Source organism: Cydia strobilella, chromosome 4 (assembly GCF_947568885.1).
Source record: "Cydia strobilella chromosome 4, ilCydStro3.1, whole genome shotgun sequence".
NCBI classification, from domain to species: Eukaryota; Metazoa; Arthropoda; class Insecta; order Lepidoptera; family Tortricidae; genus Cydia; species Cydia strobilella.
The window spans coordinates 8,988,799-9,012,645 of NC_086044.1; positions in this window are offsets into that span (position 1 = coordinate 8,988,799).

The following is a 23,847-nucleotide window of genomic DNA, read 5'->3' on the forward strand; positions in this document are numbered from 1 at the left end:
TTGGGAATTGTTTACTTGATTTGTCGTTTGCTTATTTCATGTTTTTCTCGCTTGCAATTAAGTAAGTACAAAAACAAAACACCTGAACGTCACGCAACCAAAAGCTACTTTACCTAAGTGTACGATGCAATTCAACGCACGAATTCGATTTATGGACACTTTGCTCTCACAGTGGCGTACACCTAAACATTACGTGCACATATCTACACATAATGTGTGAGTAAAAAGATAAGAGTATCATAAAAACTCCACTGAAAATAATTTGAGCGATGTAACTCGCTTTTCACGAGACATTCGATGGTAGGGACCACATAAAAGTTGAACATCAGACAGCCTAATGGATTACAAGAATTGCTTCCAAAATCGTAAAACTGCCTGAAGCATTCCTAGAGCCTAGGAAGAAACTGTGCAGTAGTTATTATTGTCCATTACGTGTAATAAATACGAAAGGTCGTTTTAGGTGGTAGACATTTTCAATACAATGTTCAATTGTTCGGTTTCCATAAAATTATTTTTATTCCGAATTACAGGACAATTATATTCCATGTTTTTAAACCAATTTACTACGAATGCAACACTTATATAATATAAGCGAAAAACCGTAAATTAAACGTATGTAATAGTTATTCTAGAAACTTAATTTGAGAAAGGCCAATTACCATACCATACACACCTAATTTTGTAAATTAAATCGGTCTGGAATTTGTACCAAATCCATAGACAAATCGATTATCGGATTGCAAAGTTATATCAGGAATGGAAACAAGACAGATTTAGCTTCATCGGGTTTATTGTGATAGAAGGAGTATTTTCACGTTTACCGTTCCAAATTAGGCATATTTGTCTCGCATTCCCCACTGTTCTCTATTAATCGAGATTTAGGAAGCAGCTCCCGGGCAGCTAAACCGTTTACTTTTTCGATCTAGGTCATTCGCTGGCAAATGCGTCACAGCCGATTTATTTCCACTTTTACTGCAATGGCACAGGTCCAATTCACAATCTAGGTATCTCCATACTCCAAGGAAACATGTTTTTTTAAACATAAGTCAGTGTTAGTTATAAGTGAGTTTAAGCTTTTTATCTATGTAACCCTTTGAACGCCAAGAACCCCTAAAGGTGTCGTCACTAGTCGTGCCCACATCGCCATGAACAACTATCGATGTTATGGCGGACGCTGTCAAAGTAACCTTCACACTTTCAAGTAAGGTTTACATTAGCTCTCTTCCACCCGGGAGCCTGGCGTTTGAGTAATGTTTGTGTTTATGACATAAAGCGTTCAAAAGGTTAATGTTTTTATCATTTTAATTTAAAAAGGAACACATAGTTATTTAGTTTGTTGTTTTTGGGAACTGTTTACTAGTAGGTATAACAACAACATATAGATACTTATGTCATATAACTCTTAATCGCATCTAAAGGCGTATGTATCCCCGTCAAACCGTTTTACTTTCATTTTCACATCTGATCCTACCTAGCTCATTTCATCACATTATGTTGTGGAAGTACCTATAGGTATAGATGTTAAAGTTAATGATATACATTAGACATCTTATTTACTCCGCATTAATTTATCCGCCATCGCCATGTCCAAGCTCAATTATTTATCTATTAATCTAGTACAAGTTAAAACATTTTGTGAGTTATTCAAAAGTAGCAAGAAATATTCACATTTTCTTAAAGTACCCAATTAAGAGAATTTATTACTACAAGTTCCTTATTCTGCAGCAACGACCTCATTTTTCCAGGCCATATTTTATGTAGAAATATCGATATTTATTACACACGGTTACCGCATTGTGTTACTTTTATCAGTTTATTATTAAACTGTACGGAAGGGAAGAGGAACGCAGTTTGATGGCCGTCTTTATTTAATTACGAGCCGTCGACGAAAACAGATGAGGAACTCCCCGGGCGAAAAGTTTCCGATTGATTGGCAGCAAAACTGAAGCATACTTTCTGAAGTCCTGCAGACTGACTGACTTTCACCAGGTAGTCATCTCTCAGATTACGTCACTACGTACTTTAAGAAAAATGTAGCACGATTTCTATAAGTTTTATTCAAAATATAAGAAGGGTGCGCATCCGTATTTACAGTTCTTGGCACGTTTGTACAGAAAATAAGAAAATGTTCACGCAGTGTGTGCCTTAGCGGCCGATTTATGAGCGGGACACAAAATAGGATTTAGATAAAATAAGGCATAACTGGGCCTTACAATAAGACTACGCTTCGGGTCAACCCGTAATTTACATGGCATACTTGAAATACGGCTAGCTTTATGAGGAGAGCTCCTGCGTTACAGCAATTACGTCTGAGGAGCCTATTGTTTGCGAAGATTAAAGGGTAATTGAGCCGTCGTAAAATATTTATCAGCCCAATACTCGGTCATGTTAAAATGTTTATAGCCTTTATATAATGTTTCATGGGTTAGTATTATTTATATATGTTTTAAACCCTGGAGTCGGCGACACCACAATATTCGCTAACCACTCGTAGATTTTATTTATCATCAAACTTTATTATTATTACTTATAGAATTTCATATTTTAAGCCCAAATCATAAGTCTATTATTCTTAAGCTGTATTGGTTTCCTTGGTTCTTTGAATTCTTTTGTGAGTAGTACCAGAACAATGAAAGTTAATGACAGAGAAAATTATAGACAGTGAGTATGTGCCAAAAAAGAAACGCTCTTTCATACAATAAGGAGGATTACCCGATATTAGGTAAGTATTTGTACTGGAATCAATACATAAATGATATGTCCTGGAATGCTGCCATGTCAATCCAATATTTTGTTCCGTCTTAATTCTTCTTTAGTTTCCATATTTTTACACACCTAAAGAAGAAGTAGGCAAAGTAGTAGGAAATGTTCATGTTCGGTGAACAATTGTAAGATTTTATGGTCTATAGTAACGCCACCAATCAACGCTTGAAAGAAAATTTGGAGTATTTTTGGTATCTCACTGATACCCGTTAAAAAGTTCCATAAGAGCATCTCGTTCGGTCATCTCCCGTCTCTACCATTTCATCTCTATACTATTATTTTCCCTCTATGACCATACATAAGTGGGTAGGCTCTATCACACACACAAAATAAAAAGAAACAAGCATTGAAAATCTAATATCTGTTTGAGGATTTAACAAGTCAATTGACAGGGGAGGGGAGACAATACGGTACAGAAGCATGCAATACGGCAATACGGTACGGTGCATGTTTCTAAAAACTCAGTATTAAAAAAACACAGTCATATCATAATCAACAGACGTTTCAAACTTTGCACATATACATATTATCAAACTAAACAAATGGTAAAGAGCCAATCAATACTAGAGCTCTCGCACAGTGATCTACTGTTGGTTTACATTTAATTTTATTTTCCCCTCACTAGCTCGGAAAGCCGTCTTTTATTCTTTAAAACAAGCGGGGAAAAACGCAAGTGTTGTATCCACTAGTGGGGAAAGTAATTTGACCTTGGATGGAGCGGGTTTAGTAGCTTTTGACAGATAACAAAACATAAAACGCTCATAATAATGGTTCGTTCGATATAAATAATCATTAAACAAATGGTTTGAGAATTTAATAAAAAATACCAAATTTAGCTTTATTTAGTGATTTTAAGTCATAAACCTTAAATTCCATAAGAAACATTTGTTTTTTTAAATGATGTTGAATGTAATCGATGCAATTTCAAAACGCAACGTCAGAAATGTCAACAGGCAACAAAAATTTTCTCACCGACTCCGACACGTAAAAATACATAACTTCCAGAGTTTTCTGTTATAATATCGTATTATCGTAAAAAAAATGAGTGATTCCAGTGATGAAGATGATCTAACGCCTGTGGATGTTGCACTTTCCTCGCTATAGTGAGGGGAAAAGTTTTGTGTTACACACGGGTGCAAATGTATTTTACTTCTCGTGTGTTGAAACACTCGCTACGCTCAGGATTCTATCTTAGAACCACTCTCTTCGCTCGTGGTTCAACTATGGAATCCTTTCGCTTGCTCGTGTTTCAATTCCACACTCGCGGGTAAAATACAACTTTGCACCCATGTATAACAAATAACTATTCTTCACTCTTTTTTATTCTTATTTTTCTTTGCTACATCCCACTTTAGGTGGGGTCGGTTCTCCTAATTTTTCGGCGCCAAGACTGTCTGCCTTGGGTTATCGGGTCGGGTAAATTCAATTTATTTGTTAGTTTGGTCATGCCGGTCCACGGTGTCAGCAAAGGGCATCTGCGGCCTCTCTTACGTTCCGCGAGGCATAGAGCTTTTTTGACCACGTGTCCTTCGTCTCTACGCATTACGTGGCCATTATTATGTGTGATTTGTCAAAGGCTTTTGAGGTTATTGACCATAATTTATTATTGAACAAACTCTGTAGTTACGGCATCACAGATGCAGCTTACAAATTGTTCAAATCATTTTTATCAGACCGGAGGCAAGTGGAAAAGCTGTCTATGAATGGTGTAGTGGCACACTTACATCTAACACTGGATTCATACACTTAGGCATTCCTCGAGGTTCGGCACTAGAAAATACCTTATTTTTGACAATCCGCTATCACAACAGGATTGCCAGTGCTGTTCGCGGACGACACCACCATAGTAAGCGCCCAAACCTACGAGCAGCTGGGTGAAAAAATCAATGACACTTACAGGCAGCTGCAGCGGTGGTTTACAGTTAACGGACTGCTGCTGAATGTAAGCAAGTCCAACGTTATGGTTTTTTCGGGACGACACGTCTCACTACCACCATGTATATCTGACGTCCCGATGCCGCTATGTACCGAGTGCAGGTTTCTTGGTTTTATGATAGACGCAAACCTGTTCTCGAAGTGCCATGTCGACAAATTGTGTGACAAGCTGAGTAGTGCCATCTATGTACTACGAAAATTAAAACCTCTTATATCGCAAATTGCATTAAAATCGGTTTACTTTGCCATTTTTCATTCGCGAATGTCTTACGGTTCTATAATGTGGAGGAATTCGACGGATGCGATCGAGTCTTAATACGACAAAAGCGTGCCCTCCGCGCCATGGCTGGCGTGAAAACAAGACATTCGTGCAGGGGTATTTTCGTAGACTACCGAATAATGACGCACTACTCACTACATATGTTTGAAGTTTTGATGTATGTCAGAAATAACTTGTCGTCGTTTTCTAAAGTAGACGTCTCTGGCAAGGTGATTCGCTCAACAGGGCGTCTTAGAACTGTCCTGCGTCGCATGGCGCTTACAGGAAAAAACCCGCGTGTCATCGGCCGTATTTTCATATCTAGTGAATCTCTAATTCAGTTCCCGAATCGCGCCGTTAGTCGATTTTAGTTACTCCTGACCATCTAAACATTTTTATTTCTGCGGTATGTAATTTTTGCACATTGCGACTCTTTTACCGTCCAGCATTCCGCCTCGTATAACATCGCCGGCCTCACCGCCATCTTATACACTGCCTTTTGTGCGAACAGGCATACTAGGGTCACATAAGACCCCAGTTATTGACCGCTATTTTTGCCAGGCAACACTGTAGAGCTTAGATTGCATCCAAGCAGTTAGAATTTCTCACGAAAGAACATCGCCATATATAATAAAGATTTGCACTTCATTTTCATCGACCTGGAGAAGGCATTTCACTTTTGTATTGTTATTGTTTAATAAATAGCTAAACAAATTAGGTGAGGCTTAGATAAGAAAGGTCAATTTTAAGTGAAAATAAAATGGGTAGACCCACTAAATATCTTAGAAATAAACTGTATTTGCCATAAAATCGTTTTGATGTAAGCTTTCTTTCAGGAGTCAACTAGTACCATCTCTCGATTAGGTGACACGCAATTCCAATTTTAACTACCTATACCAAATGTTACATTTTTTTCGTCTGAATATTTTTGCATCTTACCAAGTTGACAGCAAAGCTCAACACTATCTTAACTTTTTCTTGTCGATAAGACCTTACATTATAGCTAGGTGAAAACGATCGCGAGAATAAACTAGATCTTTATTAAGGAGGTCGCTCTGGTCGGTCGGGGCCGGGCGAACTCATCGAGCGAAACTAATGACATTTTATTTCTCTGGAGAAATGCATTAATTTCATTTGTTAGCACATCGATACCGGAATACGAACATTCTTCTCCTCTTTCGAGAAAGTAGATTTTCTATAGAAAACTTATTAGTATCTCAATTACTTTGTGGGAGCAGTTTAATGATATTAATTTGGTTTTTATTAAGCCAAGCGGGACTATTACTAGTAAATGTGTTATTTATAAATAAATAAATCTTATAGAACATTTTTATACAAATTGACTAAGCCCCACGGTAAGCTCAAGAAGGCTTGTGTTGTGGGTACTCAGACAACGATATAATATAATATATTAATACTTAAATATATAGAAAACAACCATGACTCAGGAACAAATATCTGTGTCATCACATAAATAAATACCCTTACCGGGATTCGAACCCGGGACCATCGGCTTCATTGGCAGGGTCACTACCCACTAAGTACTTGGCACTGACATAAACGCCATCGAGAACGTAACTTACTTTTTATGCATCTCACTCGTGCTCGCATATTAGTGTAGTGTAAAATAAATTACGTAGACGTCAGCGTATATGTCAGTTTTGACACTGTCAGTGACTCGTGGTACGGGTACGGTTACCAACCACCATGATAACCAGGTAAAAATCAATTACAGTCGTTTTTTTTGTAGATCATTAACAGTTTTAATCTTAACAGTAATACCTAATATTATCCGCTGCAACTATTTAATTAGTGTTAGATTAGGTAATAATTAGTTTAGTTTAGTTTAGTTTAGAATAGTAAAATTTAATATATGTAGATTAGAATGTTTAAATAAGATTAATAATAATAATTATCTTAATGGGTCTTTTTGGGTTGATACCTAAATAAATAACATTTTTTTATTTTTTATTTTTTTTACTAGCTAATTTAGTGTCCCACTGCTGGGCAAAGGCCTCCCCTCGTTTCCTCCACTCGACCCTGTCGTTTGTAGTGTCCCGCCAATCCGGATAAAATGCGTCTAAGTCGTCCCGCCATCTCCTTTAACAAACAGGCAAACTATAGAGGTCAATAGACGTATTGAAAACGCCTGGAAGAGCTTCTGGTCCATGAAGGCGCTATTGAAGGACGACCTTCCCCTGTGTCTCAAGCGCAAACTCATCGACATGTGTATCCTGCCTATCCTAACCTACGGTGCTCAAACATGGTCATTAACTGAGGCGTTAAAGTCCAAACTCAAGGTTTGCCAGCGAGCGATGGAGCGCAGTATACTAGGTGTTCGCAGAACTGATAGAATCAGAAACACGGAACTGCGCTCCAGAACTCGAGTTGTAGATGTAGGTGTCCAGACCGCTAAGCTTAAGTGGGACTGGGCTGGGCATGTCTGCCGCATGCACCCTGAAAGGTGGGCCAAAATGGTTACCGAGTGGGACCCACGGAACACCATAGATGGTGCTGGCCGGGGTGCAGGCAGGCCGAAAAGGAGATGGCGGGACGACTTATTTATTTATTATTAAATTTAAAATAGTTTATTAGCTAGTATTTTATTAATTGTCAATTCTTGTGATACGCTAAATAACTCTGTCCCACCACGCATAACTGAAACTCGTTAGGTACTCTAAACCTTTTCTTTAAAAAATCCAAATAATGTTGAGTTACACAACTTTGGGAACAAATCAAATTATTTTATTAAATATTTTGATTTGTGTGTGTTTTTGGCGTTAGCCCGGAAAAGATGCCGAGGGCTTCGTCACTTTTTCTTTGATATATGACATCTATTTCAGTTTATAATGTTGAGTTAGTTCGTATTCGTAATACCTTCGAAGTTGTTGTCTTGGGTTCTAATTCCAACAAGGGCGTAAATGTGTGTGTGTATGTGTATAGTTGCTCATCAGCAACTATATGTGTTTTTGTGTTATCGTGGATTTACATGTAATCATAATCATACATTTGTCGAAAACCATGGTATTACAGATGTATTTATTTGTATGTTTATATTCAATTAGTCACCAATACACCATAGTGTTTATAAGTTGTACTCAGTTTGAGTCTGGGTGACGGGTGACCTCTATAAAACTGTCCCCAAAATATTTTTTTATTTAATACAGGTGTCGTCAAGCTCACTATACTCATGAACCTATTGAATGAGCTGATGCCTTTACTGATACTGGAGAGCGATGTGTAAACATACTACATACCTATACGAGGCCTGGACGTTAGTGAGATGACGATAACTGATTGCTGGTGTCCTACTTTATTACCTACATAAGTATAACATGAGTTTCACCTGATTATCCATAGCCGCCTCCATCCTCCCCTTATAGCGACCCCATTCCGCACGCTAAGTTTACTTTAAGTTCATATGATGAGTGGTTACACTTTCGTGTAACTACAATGTGTTCTATTATTCTGAATTACTAATATCTTCGGACGAAACCCTTCGTATAATTATGATTGAACTTTACTTACATTAGCCATCAACAATTCCTTCAGATCACTGTTCACACTCTGAATACTGATATACGTTACTCACAATCTATAAGAGACACCTCATTATTCTAATAGCACTACAAGAAAGTTCTTGAATGGATCCAAAAGCAAATATCACTCTTTCCGTAGATTTGTTCGCACACAACCCCCTTTTCATACTGTCGTTCGGGCGTATACCCTCTTGTCTTACCCTCAAAAATCACCACAACCTAGAAGCGGTTATTTAACCTAAACGTGATATCGAGCGCCATCTACTCCATGACGTTGGCAACTATTAAACGATTCGCGATATTCGCGACAACAGGTTAGAGAAAAATTTGATTACTACTTTAAAACATTTTAATTCTAAGAACGTAATCCATACATAATTAATACTCCACATTAATAATAGAAATGACTAATAATGTAAACAACTAATTTACCTTCAATAATCCTTCAAAAACCTCTACCTTTTACTGAGATGCCAATAAAGAGTATTCTTTTTATATACCTTCATTTCTTCGTAACCTCGTATGTTTTTACTTCGTAACCTCGTACGATTTTATAAACAATTTATAGCTATACTTAAATATTTTATTTAATGTCAATTACTAGTTAAAATATATGTTAATTATTAATATTACAATGAAAACAACCATCGTAAAACTTGTAGGTTATACCTACGTCAAATGATAACAAAATCTGTCATATTTGTTTATATTTGCCATTTCTATTGAACTTCACTTTACACAAAGAACAGCAGATTTTATTTTTGTTACAAATATTTTATTAGAAAATTAATATATGCCTACTTTACTCTATGGATCATATTTGCCTATGATGATTGACAAGTCATGCCATTTAGGCATTGGTCCGCTATTTGTAACTTAATTTAGCGCAATAAAGTTTTAATAAATACTCGTAAATATGTCGAGTTAATGTGTTTAATAATATAAAAAAAAACTGTTGTAACAATACTGCTTTCTAATGAAAAAACAATAAAAAACTCGTAGAAGCTTGGTTATTTCCAGGGGTTATGTATGCCACAAAATACAATCAGACAGAGAAGTGTAGTAGTAAAATCTTATGGCTCCGGGTTCGTCTAAGAAAAGCCTGCATTATAGAAAAGCGGCGCGACGCGGCGCGCCCGCGCACTGTTAATAATTAATTTTTACCGTCTGTTCAAGTTTTACCAACAAGTTAACGGCTTAATGTTGTTATTTTAATAAAAGTTCCGTCTTAAGTTCTGAGACTTCAACTTTACGACTACACTGCTCCATAGCTGCCGCGGGATAATTTATACTTTCAAATTTCAGCGGATAGTTTTGCATATGAATACGAATAAGTATTGCGTATTGCGGAACCAATTTGTTCCTGTTGGCATTTTGTGATTTCATTACTTGTACTGCAATTTTCTACATTATTTAATTTAAGACAGAATGTCGCTGGTCAATTCCTAGACTACGGGTTTATTAACTTAGTAAACGTCATAGTTAGATCCAGACTTAAGTGGGGACGTAAAAAGCAAGGAATTTAGAGAATAATATTATGGCGCGCCGCGCGAAACTTGCGACGGAAGATTTGGCGATCGCGTGAGAGCGTTTTACTTCAATACCTCTAAAAGTATACTTCAATTTAAAATTTTGCTTACAAAATCCCTCTTTGATTTGCAGGGTAACGATATACAATTAAAAATAAATTATAAATTAAAGTTAAAATAAATAAGATTTTTTTTCTATTGAGCGAAAGTCGAAGAAACAGGTTTCTAATCGATGAAGTTACTTCTAGAGAAAAGCCTCAAGATTGCTAATAAAATTTTGGGCAGCCGTATTGTGATCTAAAAATGCGCTACGATTTTTCAAAAACCCTGCTTGCTAAACCTACTGCCAAACCTTTTTGAAAAAAATCATACGGAAGATGAGAATTGGCTCAAATGAAATTCCTTTTTTCCGAGCGGTTTTTGAACGCTTCATAGGGGGTTAATGAAGTTATGTGTGGGAATAATTAATAGAATTACTAAAACTGTGATTTCACTTATTATTTGCAAGGCATCCGTAATATTAAATTAAGCATATTTGCATCGGAAAATGTAAGTACAAGTTACAAATTTACGTATCAGGCGGAGGCTGCGCGCCCTCTTCACTTAAAACTGCTTATTCTAATTTATGGCCACGAGTATTGCACTGCTTATTACTTCCGTTGCAGTTTCGGGGACCGGAAGTAAATTTTATGGCGTTGTAAACCATGAGCGTCTTAGCATAATTGCTGTGTAACATTAAATTAGTTTAGCCATCAATTATGTATTTATGCTAATATAGCTTCGGCCTCAGAAACTGTCGGGTTATATTCAAATTTTGTGGAAATGACACCAGCATGTGTAGGTACCTATACAAGATGGTTGCGGCAATGAGAATAAAAGGAATTAATCTTCAACAGTGTCATATTTTCTCTTTGTGCGTATTTACGTTTTCTAAGTAATTTCTAGCGATACCAGTTAATCTTTTTTATCTTGTCGTGAAATGCAGAAGATAATAGCGGCGGTTGTTGTTAAGGAACTGAAATTGTCGTTATTATAATGAGCGTGTCGGGATTCAATCAGTATAATTAGTGTTGGTACAATTATTGAAATGTAAATTCTAATACGAATCCTATTATAATCGCAGCAACAGTTGATAGGGACGTGTCGGCCAATTGTCGCGCAACATTCGTAATTTAAAAGGCAAAATGAAATAAACCGCTCGGTCGCAGTACATAAATTTCGTGTTTGCCTCGGCCGGCGAACTGGCAGCGGATATTAATCAGTGGATATTGAAATATGTTGTTTTTCAGCGGATTGATAAACGGCTCGCTCGCTTCGGGCTGATTAAACATTGACGCTCGCTTGCTCAATTACTACACTTCCACCAAACACAAGATGGAATTTGTCTATTAAACGCTCCCACAACTACTAGGTAGCAATATAAGCAAAAAGTCGATCCTGCTAAGTTTCATTGTTGGGGAAACTCATTTTTCTGTAGTTTTCAAACAGATTTTTTATATGCATTAATTGTGTTCAGAAGTGTTATATTCGCATTGAGTTTGCTTGAGCAGCCGAACACTGAGAAGTATGAAGATACTCGTAAGATGATGCATTGAATTATAAAACTAAGCTAGAACAAGTTAATTTATTAACTTAATAATTCATAATTCATTTATTGCATTTATAATCATGTGTTTACAGAAGGTCTTACAAAGAGCATTTTACAGCTAAAGTGTTCACATGAACCCTGTTAGGGTATATAGAAATGTACTTATTAACTAAAACTTAATACTAAATACTAAAGCAATAATATTTCAACATTTATTTTTATATATATTGCATGCAACATGACACGTCAAAAATACATATTTTTCATTTTAACTAGATTAGGGACCATTTAACGTCGACAATAAAATGACTAAATTCATATATAATAATAAAATTTCATTTTTAATATTTTACATAATTGCTTAAAATAATATACTGAACGTACTGTGTACCTTATGTACCAACAATATACTTATATTTTTGTATCCGATTTAGGCTGAGAACGCACTACGATTATTTTTTTGCGGTTTCAGAACCGCAAAAAGTGTAATGCACGGCATGCTTCATAAGCGCACGCACTTAAAAGACTGAAACCGCAAGAAATTAGACTAAAACCGTAAAAAAATAACCGCAGTGCGTTCTAAGCCTCATTCATTCGTTCTTTAAATTATGTATATGTATGAGCCGTGTACTTCTTGTATTAAATATTTATCTAAAGTTAACCCATGTTTTATTACTATCGACTATAAACCGTTTTAGTAAGATAACATCAAAATACTGCATATTATAATATTATAAAACAAAACGATAACTTGCTATCTCCAGTAAAGTTACTCGTGTCATGTCTAAGGAAGAACTTTAAATTGCGCAGACACCAAATTCACGTTTCGTATGAAACATAGTAATGTTACATACAGCAAACAAGGTATAAGTTACAGCAAAAAGACAAACGTTAGAAATGCTAACTGAATACAAAATCGCTATTCCATAGCAATACTTGTTCATTGTTATTTATCGTCTATCGTGGCAGCGGTTCGAGCAACTCCGGGCGCATTAAATAATGATCCCACCATGTCACGAGTCACGAGGTCTGTCTAGAGGTGAAAGGGGAGAAATGGAAAACTCTATCGAGATATAAATCATAAGTAAATGAGATACTGTAAATTGCGCGCCCCTCCCTTCCTATCTCAGAAATGGAAATCTCAAATGATGACAAAGTGACAAAAATGTGAATTAATAGCTTACGAGATAAGTGATACTGGTTTAGTCCTACACATATGTGTTATTATATGTATTTATATCTCTCGAACATTTCACGCACTTACAAGGCATAGATCGTACTTTTACTCAATTTTTAATATATTAATTATTTTTTCCCAAATTGACATTTGATGTCCATTTTCATTGATCGATGGCTCTTTATGTAAAACAGTTTTGTAAATTAAGCTTTTTCAGCGCCCACTGCTGCTTATTAATTTTGCACGAGCGCCGTTATTCCAGAGTTTAGCAGCCATCGAGGAAAGCAAACAATCTATATACTTATATGCTTAGCGTCATTATTAAATTTCTAAACGGATGTTAAAAACAACTATAGACATATGTAGGTAATAGGTTCTTATTTAGTATATCAATCCCAGAAACACCATTAAATTATATCCAAATAAACAATGGACCTAACTTTACAAAAAAAAAATTCAAACATATTAGCGCGTCTTACCAGTACATAGTGTTAGGACCAACTGTAAATCATACTATTGCATACCCGCCATCGCTTTCAGCGTCAATTCCATGTGTTCTTTTGTATGTTTTTTTTTAAGTCTTAGTATAATTTCCAATTCGCCATACCTACTTCCGGTCCGTAAAATAACTGGAGTATTTTGCACTTAAGTATGTACGATGATCAGGAGAGGACAAATCGGTAACGCCCGCAATATCACTTAAATAAATATCTCTTGTGTCTATTTATACTCTTGCATTTTATTTCAATTGTTTTATACGAACCCATAAAATACTATTATTTAATGTACCTACCGAATTATTAGGTACATCAAATATCTTGATTTTGATTGGATTACACTTATATTTTCCATATTAGGTATTATTACTAGGAAAGTAATTATATGGCTAGTTAAAATAATTGAAATAACCACACTAAATAGGTACTTACCGTTATGTTTTGCTTACCTTATAGTTATACTTTTAGTTATAGTCAGCTTGCCTTTTTGTATAGCCGAAATGCTTCACCTGGTGTTCCCAAGATGTTTATTTATTAATTCGGGCTTCATTTATAATGGCTCGTGTTTTCCTACAGCACTATGAGTTTTCAATATTCGCCTGTTGGCCGCATCATAAATCTTGGGGCGGAAGCCAACGCTGCAACGACAACCTGCATTCCGCCTCCGACCCATCCCAACCGCCTTTAATATTTAATCAAAATTCTACTGCCAACTTAATTTTAGATCGTCTTTTTTACCCTTAGACTTGCTGGGTCGCAGTTTCATAATTATGATTATTTGAGAGTATGTGTGTGTAAGTACCGGTGTTTATATTGGGAATTTCCTGTTACATGGCAATGACAGGAAATTTACAATTTAGGTAGATATTGAAATGTCGCAATAAGCGCTTATGCGCAAAAGTCCTTTCGAATACAATTTTTAATGCACAAAAATAAAACCTGGGTGCCTAGCTAATCCGCTACGGAGCAAACGATTTGCAGCTTGGCCAGGCACCTTGATTCTAACTATAAAGTTGACTAGTACTTCTAAATACTGAGAATAATTACAGCGGCTGTATAATACAATTATAGGACTAAACAGATTGCGAACAAATTCGATTTTCGTCTGAGTAGTCTTCATTAACCAGTTATCATTAACGGGCTTACACTTATATAGGTACTTTTATTTTTAATATTTCTTAACCCTTGAAGTGGCTCCAGCCAAAACGCGAAAGTAGTCAAGTGGCGCCGCGGATTTACGCAAAAGCAGTCACGTGCTGGGACCCCGATGCGTGGTCAGCGCAGAATAAGAGAATTTTACAAAATCGTTGATTTAAGCTTTTCTATGTTTGAAAGTATATATTAAATCACATATCATTAGAACCAGCGCTAAATAGGCTATTTGAATATAGCAATTAAATTCTTATAATGTTTATACATTTGGCCAGACCTAATCAAACTCAGGAAGAATGACAGTTTTCCAGTTTCCTTGCAAAAATGACTACCACCACACAAAAACATGATGATTGGAGGTAATTGCTATTTTTAATTATCAAAGTAAGACTTTTGTTTTATAGATTAAATCATTAAAATGGACCTACGTAACATACAATTTATTTTACAAAATAACCTCTTAAAAATGAAGAGCGAACTCGGACTAGGCGGTCGCTCCCGAATGAATGGTTTGCTTTTCGATCCGAGCATTCACGGGTTGACCGCCACTTGAAGGGTTAATATGTATAAGTAAAATACTAACTAATAATCTTCGTCAGTTTTTGGCATTCCGTAATTGATCACAAAAAATTCAACCTAACGTAAATAACATTTTACAATGCTTACAGCTGCTGTTTTCAGAGAGACTTCAGTAGGCAGTGTAGGCACCAAAGAGTAAGTAAGAGGCTCTTTTGTCGAGTGCTCGCCCCATAGTGCTCGGTATCGCATCATTAATCTCTTCGCAAACACCTCGCCCCTATCGTCGTTGCAATCGCTATTGATTATCGAACAGTACACTGAATGTTGTTTTCATCTCGTTTGATTTTGAAGATTTACCTTTGCGTTCTTAGAGTACTTGTAGCACAGTCAGTAGCAGAAGTTACTAAGCGGGCGCGGTGTTCAAAATGACCTTGACACGCTCTTATTCTCTTAACAATAACGTCGCCTCAAGATCATTTTGAACACCTCGCCCACTTAGCAACTTCTGCTGCTGACTGTACATTAAACTGACGAGCTATTAAAAGTATCGAATAAATAAATAAAAGTAATTGTGTGGTAATTTTCGGAAAATTGTTCGATTTGAAATCGCGTTTTTTATCTTAACAATAAATATCCTCTTTAATTATCTTACAAAAGCTCGCCCAACGCCAATGTAATTCAGCTACTCAACACAGAATGACGCTGTAATTAATTATTTATCATACGCGAGTCAAGGACTAAAGAAACCGTTATAAGTAAGCTCTCCAATTACGCATAGGTTGTTAGGATCTCACGGTCACGTTACACTGGGGTTTTCGAGATGTCAGGCGCTTGCGAGTAGCCAACCGTTGGGAATTAATTGTTTGATGGAATCGTGACGTCCGTGACTTTCGGAAACAAAAAGTCGTATGTGAGTGTAAACTATCTCTATTATTTATTTCTTTATTTAATCTTTATTACACAAAAAAAAAACTTATCGTACAAAAGGCGGACTTAATGCCAAAAGCATTCTCTACCAATCAACCTTAAGGCAAAGCAGAGAGATTGTGGGCGGTGCTACTGTTACTACTACTAACAAAATATAAAACGCAAAGCTAAATCAAAACAACATACCACCAAAACCAGACCATCGAAATATATAAAATACATATAATATAAATACCTGATATATACAATATAATAATATATATAAATTATAAAACCGAAACTAAGAATCCTTAATTCAATCAGCAAAGAAAGCACGTACAGATTTCTTAAAAGCGAACTTATACGGGGCATTTTTAATATTAAGCGAGTCGGTTCCAAAGGTGCGCTACCTGCACCCGAACGAGCTTGACGTAAAGCTAGTGCGATGTGGAGGGATGGATTTAGACATATTGCCAGAAAAGCGAAGCTGAAGGATGCAAGAATTAATATGCGAGAAATAATATAGTATTGAAAGAGGGACTTTAGGTATACAGGTGTGCATTGTTGAGCTCAGAGTATAGAGAACAAAGCATGCGAGCACTGCGTCGTTGATAGATGGATCCTACTGTCCGGTAAAATGTCCGGTATAATACTGTGACTAAAAGGTATTGGTGTACCGTTAAAGTTTACTGGTGCAATAGTGTCAAAGTCCAGTCCGGCAACCTGTCGAGAACTACCAATAACAATGGCTTGACACTTAGACGAGTTCACAAATAGGCCATACTTCTCAGACCACTGTTAGAGGTGCAATTAGGTCCAGGTTGAGCTTGTCAATGGAACTGGAAATATTAGTCACTTCACACTGGTTATGTAAATGAGCTATGTTATTCAACCAACTTCATTAGTTAATTCACGTAAGGTACCTTATTATTGCCGTATTTATTAAGGTAAATAATTCACGAAACAGCGTGAATGAGGTTTCTGTAACATGACGAAACCTGCGCTGTGGGTCTGAAGGTATGCAATTTTTTTGTTATTCAATAAATCGGAAAGTAATAATACACTACAATTCATTATTGAATTATCCCGTTTTAATTGCTCTCGTGTGTAGTTATTTCTGTTTTATTAAGCAGTAAAACATCCATATATAATATGGCCATAGATGTCCTTAATCGAGGAAATGAATAATTACTTATATTGTATATTAATTTTTATGATATGTCATATGTATATGACTTTCAGTTTAATTATACATATAGGTATATGCGTAGTAAATGTATCTTATTTGTTCAGATATTAGTATTATTTAATTGTAGGTACCTGACAAATATTAGGTGATAGTCACAAAACAGTTGGGTATTTATTTGTACGTTTGGCCAACATAGTGGAGTTTTCATTGTGCCGCTGCGTCACGTACGTGACAAACTGTTCGTCTTAGGGATCGCCAAATATCGTTTAGTACGTGCGAGGAGAAAACCAACCCGCTGGGTAAATAAATCAAATATTTAAGTAACAGACTGTTCCGAAATAAAGTAATTTCTATCTCACTCACTGTTTATCCCGTTCTATAAAATTGTGGAAAAATATTGTTTCTACCTCTGTAATGTTAAGAGTTAAGATATATGTATTCCGCGAAAATACGACATAAATGTCACTCGCTTTTACTAATCTGTAGTATTTTTGATAATCTTGAATAGACTTCTCAAAGAGTCGCGTTTATGTAACTTTCCTACCAACATTTTTACGGATAATCGAGTCAATTCTAACACAATTACCTCATGTATACATATACGTCTTGGCATTAGGTGGTGGAAGCACACGGTAATTTCATCATGTTCCTTTTTGTGTCGCTCCGTACGCTGACCCCATACAAATAAGGCCCTTATTGAATTTTTCAAAGACGACTCATGTTAACACATGTTCGCGAGTTAGAGTGAAGTTCGCGCCACCAGCCCCGGACGTACCAAACTTAATTTACCCTACTGACACCGCTTAACCGAACTAAAAGAAAGAAACTTGATGTAGTACTATTTTCTTACAAGCCTATCCTTTTGTAAAAACAATGTATAAATGGAACACGGAGATTTCAAATTTAGGGATTTAAAGTTCAACTAAAAAAACTGAAATTTGATTTAACCATATCAAAAGTTTTCGCAATGAAAGCATGCAATGCAACCGAGACTTGCATAGTAAGGTTTTAATCAGATAAAGTAGGTACCTTTAAAGCCGACGATGGCAAAGGTTTTCAGCTGAAACGGACTCTTCTTTTTCGTCCATGCTCTCTAGGGAAAGGATTCAAGATTTTATTTAGTGTTCTTTCTACATTACAGTCGTATTACGTATCGCATGCCGAATGTGCTACGGGTCAACATACCCACAGAGTGGAAGCCCCAGGATAACATGGAGACGATGCATAAGTACTTTGTGAGCCATGACAGGATAAATAAATGGAAAAAGGGGGAATTGCCCTTCCCACAACAATACTAACTCCTCTCATCTACTCAAAGGAAGAGATCCCTCAAAGGGATAAGTTCGCCTTTGTACATCTTATTATTTGTACCATGTAATTTTTAATGTGTATATTTGTACAATAAAGAGTTTACTACTACTACTACTACTACTACTAACATCAGGTGGCTGCTTAATTAACATCAGGCAAGCCGCACACTTGTTAAAGTTGTTAACCACTGTGGTGTTATAAAAAAACCGGACAAGTACGAGTCGGACTCGCCCACCGAGGGATCCGTACAAATTTTACTACATTTTTTTTTACAAATTTATAGTTTTGAGATGTATATGTTTTGATGTTTGTGTTTTGATGTGTTTTGTGATTTAAAGTTTGCCTATATTTGTAGAATAAGACGCCACTTCACTCACTCACCAAACATCACGTGACGTCACATTCCAAATTTCATAGGTCTTCCAAGGTTCTAGGTCAACGGGAAGCACCCTATAAATTTTGATTCCCCTGAGAGTGTCGAGTTTTTGCGGCATAATTGCCCGTATCTTTTATTTACGTTAACTTAGAAGTTGATTGTTTTACAGCTTCAAGAAACTAGAGACCTTAGTATACTGTTTTAATTTCAATTCGATACCTCCACGCATTCTCGAGATAAAGGGTCTTGACAGACAGACACACGTTACGGACGGACAGACAACAAAGTGATCCCATAAGGGTTCCGTTTGTTTTCCTTTTGGGGTACGGAACCCTATAAATCAGTATTAGTATTAATAATAATTTACTTTAGTATTAGTATTAAATACATTAGAAATGCCGAAAATATCGCATCCAAAGCATATCCATTTTGTAAGAGAATAATCAAATGGAGCTGGTAAAAACATAATTTTCTAACGCGCTGCGAAAATTCACTGAACCGCCTCCTTCAGACGTGCATGTTGTTTTAGTGTTTTAAATGCGTACGTTATTTTTCGTAGAAAACCATTCCTAGGGAGAGAAACGTGTTGTAAAAGAAGCAGCATCTTAGCCGGAGAAACTTCTACGCGAAATAACAATTTGAATCGTTTTAAAGATACAGCAGAGTTTTGTACGTGCTGTCTACTGGTATTTTACAAGGTACAACTCACGAATTAAATGTGTTTGTTAGTGACTTTGTTTTACTTTAGTGCTCAAGCTGGCTTTCAATTCGCACATTTTAGTTAGATACAAATACAATGTTGTATTTTTTGTCCATATTTTGTATAAGTATATTTTGCGAAACTAATACCAATTTCTGTTACTACATCAGTACATCATATATTTTATAGATATATATTTAATATTTTCTAGTTTTAACGCGTAAAGTAGACTTAGAAGTCTGCTTTATCTATAGATATCACATAATTCGGAAGAAAATTGAAACTCCGAAAGATTTTTTAATCTTTTTTCTAATTTTTACTTCTACATTAATTTATTATATGTACACATAATATATAAAATATGTATATATTATGTTAACATATATCATATGTTAACAAAATATACTTATAAAAAGAGTTTATATACGAGTATATATATGTCCCTAACATTAGTACTTTTAATTTCGTTTATACTTTGTAATTTGTTCAATAAATTTCATCAAAGTGTTGTGCTTTCTTAATCACTTTAACGCATTCACTGCCATCGTTTTTGTAGCGCTACTAGTCCTGGCGGTTCACCCCGAAATTCAGTAAAATGCTGCAAGTGGTGTTAAAGCTATGAAAATCGGAACGATTGATCTTTAGTCCATGTTTGATCCGAAGCACCAAATAATAAAATAAAAAGGAAAGGAGTTATGACGTCATCTTTTTTTTTGCATGGAAAAAATATATTTTTTGTTCAGAAACCTATCGTGTGTGGTATTATATGAAAGGGCATTCTGAGCCGGTTCTAAAAATATATCACATCATTACATTTCAGTCACGTGTTTTAAATTAAAATAAAAATAATTTTCAAAACATACACCAAGTTTTGTACAATATACTCGTACCACAAATGATACGTGATACCCTCATATCTAATCCCAAGAAAGCAATTTTGAAAATAATTTCATTAGGATCTATTTATTATTTTTTAATATTATTTAAAGTAACACAGTTGTACTTCAGTACATATTTTACGAGACTTTTGGAACTTTTGGAACTTGGACTACAGATACGGTACGTATTAATTATAAAATTATACGTAATAACCATATCGTCGGCCTAAATCGCATACCTCGTAACTCCATTTTTTTTGAAAATCGTGTTTTGACGCTTTTAGATAGTACTATTCTGAACGCATCTAACGGCAAAACTCTTAAATACCAAAAATAAACCGTTTACGTTTGAAAAGCAAAATAGAAAAACTCGCAACTCCCGACCGCCATTTTTGTAAAAGAAATACCTCGTATCTCCCCCCGCCGCCACTCCCATCAGTACAGTTTGCGATGGCGTTGTGACTGCTCGTCAGTTTTGCGTAAATATTTAAGAAGAAAACGGGTGCTGAATAACAGGTATGTGTATAAGGTTCTATGATTTTACTGATTGTTTATTCTTGATAGATATTTATCATATTTAAACACATTAGACTATTGAAAATGTCCTTTGGTTGCGTGCCATGGACATACGAGGTTTGCTTCGCCTGGATCTTTACTCATGAAGATTAGTTACGTGGTTTTCTGCTAGTAACTAGTTTCAAGAGCTTGCCTCTGGAGGCACCTTGTGGACACAAAAAATCGCTTTTCAAGCCACGAAATCGGCTCATCGTGATGAGAACCGCTCATCATAAACCAGAAGCTTTGCCGCATAATATGTGTGTGGATCAATGTGGCTCTAGAATCCTCATTTCGGGATCTGACTGAGATGCGTGCGAAGCGTAGGCTATAGAAGGATTTGATTTCAGAGAGAATCCCCGACCGGGAGGATACAACAGCCCCATCAGTTGTGGTCAGCTTCGTCAGGTGGCTTCTTCCAAGGGACTGGAGAAAAACTTTTGACCCCCGATTGCTTGCTCAATGAAGCGTGTATTGGAGCACTGGATGTCACGTCGTACTAGTTGCCGATCTTCTTGTTTAGAGCCCGTCGCTGTGAAGACTTCTTCCACCTTCCCTCCCTTTCTTCTTCTTCTGCAACTTGGCAGGTGGGTCTTTCCCATCGTTCCATTATGAGCCTGAGGGTTTCCTCTGAAAGCTTCGACCTCCCGGCTTTACGCTGTACTTCGCAAGATCTCATACCTTCTTGCCTGAGGATTCCAACCACATTTTTGAGGGTCTGGTTTATGTCAACGGCATTTGTGCTTTCCACGGCAGCGAATCGGTTCTCCAGGTTCGACTGAAATGCTTTAGATCCTACCATGGTTTGGAGTAGCCTAGGTCGGAAGTCGGAGCCTGGACTTATCAAACGGACACGTTCGAGCTTATGGTTGTATTCAGAGAGCCTCTAACAAGTCGGTGATCACTACCGGTGTTAAACCTGTTGATCACTGAGACGTCTCTGAATATATATGCTTTTTGTGATCTCATTTTTTGTCATAGTACCTGGGCTCCATCACGTCCACTTCCATGTTCCATTGGGGCTATTTCTTGAATAAATAAATAAATATTATAGGACAATCTTACACAGATTGACAAAGTCCCACGGTAAGCCCAAGGAGGCTTGTGTTATGGGTACTCAGACAACGATATATATAATATATAAATACTTAAATACATAGAAAACACCCATGACTCAAGACATAAATTTACTATCTATTCTGTGCTCATCACACAAATAAATGCCCTAGAATGGTTGAAGAACGAATTCATCAAGAAAAGCCCCTCTCTCGAGGAAGTTGACAAGCATTTGCCCCCTATGTTTCTGGCTACCCAAACCATGGGATCCTACTACCGACTCGCTGCAATTCTGTACTCCCACTTTAACGTGGGAAGCCAGAGGAGGCTTTTCTGTTTTTAAGTTTAATAAATATTTTTAATTTGCAAGTTATTTTTTTTTATCCACAATTACCTTGTTGAGATCAAAAGATTATCCTCCATTTTTACGGATTTTTATAGCAAAACTCTTAACTCCCGATTAGCTTTCTAAAAATTTTAAAGAAAAACTAGTAACTCCAAATTTTCCAGGTTCAGGTGATTTAAAAAAAATAGGTTTTAACAATCTGATGGCTAAATTTAATTTAACATTATCTAAAAAAAAAACTAAGTAAATATTCATGCAAAATTTTTGGTAATGAAGTTTTTTGTGCCTCCTGTAAAATTTGGTCAAATTGAGTTACGAGGTTTGCGATTTAGGCCGACGATATAATCCTTTAACTGCGCGTTTTTATCAGTTGATATAGTTTGTTTAGTCCTTCACACAAAATATCAAGTTTGGGCTCCTTCAGATACGACATACCTAACAGATTTTTTTGTAGAATATACCGCAAATGATACGTGATAGGTTTTGAAAATTATTTTTAATTTAATTTAAAACACGTGACTGAAATGTAATGATGTCATTTAATACAACACACGATAGGTTTCTGAACAAAAATATATTTTGTTCCATACAAAAAAAAAGATGAGTTCATAACTCCTCTCCTTTTTATTTCATTTTTTGGTGCTTCGGGTCAAATTGATTTATATGGACTAAAGATCTATCGTGCCGATTTTCATAGCTTTAACACGATTTGCAGCGTTTTTTAGCGAACCGCTATTACTATACGCTCGTAGCCGATCCCAGCCTTTCTCGCTTTGTATTAGAGGAAAGCGACTACGAACAGAGAACTCGCCGAGTGGCTTTAGTCTACTACATCACAAACAAGCTACTTAAAATCGAATTTAATAAGTAGATAATTCGTAGTTATAATAAGCCTGAAGTATGATTGTAGGCAATAAATATTAAAATGGCAAACAGTCGGGATTAAGCGGCCGAGCACGTCCGCGGGACTTTCGATTCCAATTCGGTGTCAGTCGATATTAAATTAAAAGCACCCACGCATTCTTCCCGCGCCTTTTTCCTGTCCATTTGCGAGGACCGTGTAGAACCCGGGGTCACATCTCCCGACGCCTCTAAGCCACGTTCGTCGTTACAAGGATACGACCTTCAGAAACTAAATTGTAAATAAAAGGTGAAATATTTTTAATTTTCATCTATAACTATGCTGTTACTGCTTACCGTTTTGTTAATTTTGAACACATGTTTCAGTCTAAATTAGGATTTTAGAGGAATGTCCATAGTAGATCAATGGGTCTCGGGTGCAAATTTCTAGGCAGCGGGTAAATGGCGGAGCATACTTGAGTGACGGAGGACTTTTTTATTTGAATCGTGTGCGAATGCGACCGGCTAAGCCCTACCTAGACGCCTCCCTGTTGTGACATACCGGTAACATAATAGCGTGTCTTTATGTATACAGGGTATCCCTAGCTATTGGACACGGCCGAAATGTACATATGCATTAGGGTATTTAGAACCAGTATTCAAAGTATCATAACAACGGGGGTAGCGGTTTCGAAGAAATTAACAAATTACGATTTTTTTACTTTGGAGCAG